Genomic DNA, 6,577 nt, shown 5'->3' with positions numbered 1-6,577 from the left:
AATATGTTTGTACCATATTGTGTTCATAGAGTGTTGGCACCATTTCTAAGCAGTGTCATGGCAAGGATCATGCTGGGTTGTTTGCCATTGCCTTCCCCTTGTCGTAGTCATGGCAGCAATATGTAATTTGCCCAGGGTTCCAACGATCACTCATTGAACGACACCTTGTGATCTTCAACAACATCCGCCACCTTGAGACAGACACCTGGTTTAACGTCCATCCGAGGGACGGCACACTTGGTCATGGAACACTCTACCTGCAAAAACACGAATCTGACAGTTTACAATCGGGTCGGAAATCACACCTGCAGCAGACACAGCTCGGTTGCAAGATCGACATTCCTGCACCAACCATGTCGTACAATATTGCAAACATACACAATAATAAACATGCTTTAAACATCAGTAAACCCATAAAGGTCAGGAGCAAATTATTAAAGAGCAGAACAAATGAGCCAATGCAGACTTTCCTTTATCAACCGTGGGTCCATATAATGTATTCATGTCCATTAATCATTCTCCAACATGAACTTTCCCTTGCTTTGTTATCATGGAATATTTATAGTACTCCATATGGAGCGATGTGTAGTATAAAGTCCATTCCAAATTGTACACACGACACAAGCGTTTGATGCTGCATTGTTTTTAAAGCTTCTATTATGTATATCATACATGAATAAACTTATAAAGGAAACTTTATTTCACATGAGGCCAATATGAAGGGGATTTGACCAATCATTCCAACAAGAATCTGTCAATTTATCGTCTTCCAAATTACTAATCTCATTCTTCCTGTTAATTTGATGTAACATGCACCTTTCATTAGCTCAGGGTGTACACACACACAAACACACACACAGACACACACACACACATATATATATATATATATGTTCTTGGGGACATTCTGATCTGAACCAAAATGAAATCGGCTTGTTCTTGTCACCTACCCAACTCATCCACCAAGTTTTGTCATGTCTTCCACAACTTTTTGAGATATCCTGCACAACACAACAAATGTATAGTTTTTGGCCCGATCTCCCAATGACGAAGAATCACTTAAAAAAAAAAAAAAATCTCATATCCGAATCCATATTCAGATCTTCACCGAAATCGATTCGAATCGTCCTTGTCACACACACAACCTGTCCATAAAGTTTCCTACAAATCCGTCCACAACTTTTTGAGATATCCTGCTATGTATGTTTTTGTTTTTATTTTATTTTTTGTATACAAAATCAAGGCTCGTGTAAGAGCTAACATTAATCACACAAAAAAAACTGACACATAAAACATATCATAAAGGGAGCGGATACAAGATGGGGAGAGAGAGGGAAGCACACAAGTACAACAGTAGAGAACAGGGACATTGGGAGATCTGTGTGGGGGTTTTGGACCCAATGGTGAAGAATCACTTTAAAAGTTCTAGTAGCCGGATCCGAATCCGGATCTACACCAAAATCTAATTATTTCGTCATTGTCACATACACTACATCTCTGCCAAATTTAGTTAAAATCCGTCCACAACCTTTTGAGATATTTTGTTCACAAACGGACAGAAAAAACAGATGAAAAATCACTCATTGAGCAACACTTGGCAAAAACAGAACAAAGTAGAATGGCACTCAGTGGAGCATCCTTTTGACGTCAAAAATAATTTGTGGTAGAATTCAGTGAACTGATATGCAAATCGTCTTCAACGTTTAAGTTACTCGGATGAAAATTGACAATTTTGGAAATTTGGCCGATGTTGACCTTTTGGCCTATGTTGACCTCAAAAATAGTTGGTGGTTGGTTTCAGTAAGCTGATATGTAAATCCCATTCAAATTTCAAGTGAATCGGATGAAAATTGAGGATTTTAGGAATTTGAAAAAAGTAGTTGACCTTTGGCCTATGTTGACCTTGTGACTTATGTTGACCTCAAAAATAGTTGTTTGTTGAATTCATTTACCTCATTTGTAAATCCCATTCAATTTTCAAGTCAATCTGATGAAAATTGAGGATTTTAGAAATTTGAAATGGTTGTTGACCTTTGGCCTATTTTGACCTTTTGGCTTATGATTATCTCAAAAATAGTTGGTGGTTGAATTCAGTAAGCCGTTATGTAAATACTATTCACATTTCGAGTCAAACGGATGAAAATTGAGGATATTAGAAATTTGAAAAAAGTGGTTGACTTTTGGCCTATGTTGACCTTTTGGCCTATGCTGATCTCAAAAATAGTTGGTGGTTGGATTCAATTAGCTGATATGATAATTATTTTCAAATTTCAAGTCAATCAGATTAAAATTGAGGATTTTCGAAACTTGAAAAAACTGGTTGACCTTTGGATTTTGAAATTTGAAAAGGATTTACATATCGGCAAACTGAATTCAACCACCAACTATTTTTGAGATCAGCATAGGCCAAAAGGTCAACATAGGCCAAAAGTCAACCACTTTTTTCAAATTTCTAAAAGCCTCAATTTTCATCCGATTGACTTGAAATTTGAAAAGGATTTACATATCGGCAAACTGAATTCAACCACCAACTATTTTTGAGATCAGCATAGGCCAAAAGGTCAACACAGGCCAAAAGTCAACCACTTTTTTTCAAATTTCTAAAAGCCTCAATTTTCATCCGATTGACTTGAAATTTGAAAAGGATTTACATATCGGCAAACTGAATTCAACCACCAACTATTTTTGAGATCAGCATAGGCCAAAAGGTCAACATAGGTGAAAGGACAACAAAAATGTCAAAATTCTAAAATCCTCAATTTTCATCCGATTCACTTGAAATTTAAATGGGATTTACATATCAGCTTACTGAATTCAACCAACAACTATTTTTGAGATCAGCATAGGCCAAAAGTTCAAAATAGGCCAAAGGTCAACCACTTTTTTCCGAATTTCTAAAATCCTCAATTTTCATCCGATTGACTTGAAATTTGAAGAGGACTTGCATATCTGGTCACTGAATGCAACCACCAAGTATATTTGAGATCAGCGTAGGCCAAAGGTCAACAACCATTTCAAATTTCTAAAATCCTCAATTTTAATCCGATTGACTTGAAATTTGAATAGGATTTTCATATCGGCAAAATGAATTCAACCACCAACTATTTTTGAGATCAGCATAGGCCAAAATGTCAACATAGGCCAAAGGTCAACCACTTTTTCTGAATTTCTAAAACCTCAATTTTCATCTGATTGACTTGAAATTTGAAATGGATTTTCATGTCAGCTAACTGAATTCAACCACCAACTATTTGTGAGGTCAAAATGATTCTCTATTGAGTGCCATTCCACTTTGTTCTGTTTTGCCAAGTGTCGCTCTATGAGTGATTTTTCATTTAATTTATTCGTGTACAGCATGTGGCTGATTGGCTGCATCATTTCCTGGAAGCACAGCAGCTCTGGTGATGCAGTGTCCCCTTAGCAGATAGCTGGTACTCATTTCACCAACCTCAGAAGGATGACATGCTGAGTCAACACCACCTGGGGTTCATTCAATGGCTCACCGGGATTCAAAGTCAGGACCCTATAGGATCCCAAGCCAGCCACTCTAACCGTTAATGAAGCCATAAAGCAGGCTGTAGTCGGTGTCCTGTGGGATTGACCTTGGTTTGTTGAGCACAGACGCGAACCCCAGCCCCATGTGCCCCACTCCCGGCGCCCTTTGGATTGCGATTGCGCACGTGGAGCGCTGGGGGCTCGGGTTCGGCATTCCGGGGAACTCTTATCGCCAGCCAATGGGAACGAGAGAAAGTGTGAATCGTGGCCAATGAGAAGGCGCGTTCAACCTGTCGGCGTTATTAAATACAGCCGCGAATGATGCAACGCAGAGACGTTCTTCATCACCTTCATTTGAGGAATGATATATAAATATATATAATTAACAAATCGAGGAAGACACGTGGCGTTCCCAAACAGTAAGTTCTCTTTTTCTATTCTCAGGATTAGTGATTACGGGTAACGTTTTATTAATCGGGGTGAAAATGCGAAAATATTTGATAAATTAAGTGTATTAACGACGATACAGCTCGACTTGCTTTGATTTGGCGGCAATAAAATAAATAAATAAATCACAAGATATCTATGTAGATAAGAGTGAGGTGTGTGTGTGTGTGTGTGTGTGTGTGTGTGTGTGTGTGTATATATATATAAAGAAATAAATAAATAAATAAATATATATATATATATATATATATATATATATATATATATATATATATATATATGTGTGTGTGTGTGTGTGTGTGTGTAAGTGTGTGTGTATGTTGTGTAAGTGTTTGTGTGTGTGTGTGAAGCCTTTTTTGATATTTATACAATTCCATACCCCTTGGCCAACTGCCCCAGATTTGCTCTACCACATTATTGTAACGCGTACTGATCAACATTAAAAAAAAAAAAAAATTGTGTTAATTCAACAGCATAACTGGGGCTTGAACTCAGCACCCTAAGATCTCAAGCCAGCCATCTTAACCATCAAACGAACACCAGGCTTGTTTTTTTAAAGTGACGAGCGGACCCGTTGGTCCATTGGACCAAATTTTCATTTGTCTTTACCACCTTATAGCATACCTGCCTGCTGGACTCGGGGGTCTTTTGGATCCTCAGATTATTTTTGGTCTTCAGGGTCTTTTTGGGTCTTTTGGGTCATCAGGGACTTTTGGGTCTATGCTCTACGGGGTCTTTTGGGACCTCGGGGACTTTTGCATCTTTTGTGTCCTCAGGGAGTTTTTGGTCCTTGGGGACTTTTGGGTATACTGGGTTTTTTGGGTCCTCAGGGAATTTTGGTCTTTTGGGTCCTCGGGGACTTTTGGGATCGTATGGGTATTTTGGGTCCTCGGGGACCTTTGGGGTCATCCGAGTCTTTTGTTTCCTCGAGAACTTTGGGTCCACTGGGTCTTTTGGGTTTTTTGGGGTCTTCAGCGACGTTTGGGTAATATGGGTATTTTGGGTCCTCGGGGACTTTTGGGTCTTTTGCGTCTTCGGGAATATAGTTCGGTCAAGTTAGTTCATACAGTTAGGCACTAGAATGTCGGTATTACCTGCACAGGTTTGCTGGGACAAGTACGAATCTTCTTTTTAAGTGTTAAGTCTCCTGTTCAAATGTGCACATCCTTTTTTTTTTTCATCGCCACCTGATTCAGCTTTATACGTGTTCGGTGCAATAATAAACCACTGCCAGGATATGTTATGACTCCGTCTCTCTCTGATACGCAGAGACCATGCCACACCTTTGTGGTAGCCATCCCGTCAAGGTGCTTCGTATCTACATAAAAGGTGCCGCGTTCTGCGTCCTCGCATTCCTAATAGGCCTCACCCGCAAGCAGTCACGTGGCTCGATGATCGCCGAAGCTACCCTACTTGGGAATGCTCACAGCGACATCAAGAAGAACTATGGTCTTTTTTGTGCGAGGCATAAAAGCCACCTTTGATCTCCAGCATGAATAGACTCGTGAGAAACAAAATCCCTTTGTTGCAAGAGCTGGACTATTGGCTCGGGCTCAGAGTGCCTTGGAGAGCTCGAATACATTGAGACGTCTCTTCTGGAGCCGTAACTTATTTTCGACCGAGCTGTGCCAAGAGCTAAATGGTTTCCTAAAGGCGAATGAGAGAACTTCTTGTGAGTGTGAAAGTTTTTTCTTTTCCAACTTGTCTTCTGGATCGTTGCAGCCTTTACAGGAGGGAAAACCCATCGAGTATCGGGACAACTTTGGACCAATGAGGGGACACCAAAGCGTGGACCCTGACCCTGTGGGTTTTCCCCATGACATATAAGGAAACTTGGACAATAGTGGAGGCCATTTGGCCAATCATGCCAATGCTTTATCTGAAAGCCTGACCTTACATGGATATGCTGCTCAAACAAAAGTAACATAAAATCAACGCGTTAAACTAGTAAATGTATAGAATTACTCCTGGAGTTTCACTTGTAAATTTTGATTGTGTAAAATTTGCAAATTCTATTATAGATAGGTATGGATTCCTTTAAAATAAATAGGCGAACAAAGAACATGTCAAGAGCCAATAATTATACTGTATATTGGGTTGGTCCTAATTATTCCTATATGGACCTTGGCCATGATGTGCGGAACCCAGGTTCAAATTTCACATGTGACATGTGTTGTCCATTGTTGGCTAATGTTATTCCTATTCACATTAACGTACACCCATGTGTACCTATGTTCTTGTCCTGCCTGACATATATCTACAGAAACGCTGTAAGCTTGAATGTTTCCTAGGAAATTTTGTTGGAACGATGTAAAGCATTCTTTTGGATATTCATTGGGAATGATTAAACCAATGCAGTGTGAATTAAAAAATAAAATGATTCTTCACTTTACAACCATCTTCATTTTTATTGCCAACTATGTTTTCACGTCTCAAAACTTTGTGTGCTGTACAGATGTCATGTAACAGCTAATCTACAGCATCTGCTAACCTACTGATAAAAAGGTGAAGGTTATACGAGTCGTAACAATTCACTCATGCAGCCGAGTCAGTAATCGATTTCAAGTGACTTGGAAAGGGGACATCTATGCATTACCGAAAGTGTATGTGTGTGTGTGTGTCAGTGTGTCTCCTC

The 6,577-nt window shown here is 39.4% G+C and overlaps 1 long non-coding RNA gene across 1 annotated transcript; it reads left to right on the top strand.

The window, feature by feature from the left end:
* The first annotated feature begins 3,593 nt into the window (after positions 1 to 3,593).
* LOC144891701 (uncharacterized) lies at positions 3,594 to 6,337 on the top strand. Its single transcript, XR_013623048.1, has 2 exons — positions 3,594 to 3,914; positions 5,212 to 6,337. It is a non-coding gene; the product is annotated as an uncharacterized LOC144891701 (long non-coding RNA).
* The last annotated feature ends 240 nt before the right edge of the window (positions 6,338 to 6,577 follow it).

This window comes from Myxine glutinosa, chromosome 4, assembly GCF_964187855.1.
Source record: "Myxine glutinosa chromosome 4, kmMyxGlut1.1, whole genome shotgun sequence".
NCBI classification, from domain to species: domain Eukaryota; kingdom Metazoa; phylum Chordata; class Myxini; order Myxiniformes; family Myxinidae; genus Myxine; species Myxine glutinosa.
Note: the sequence above shows the minus strand (reverse complement) of the source record. Positions and strands in the feature narration are given on the sequence as shown.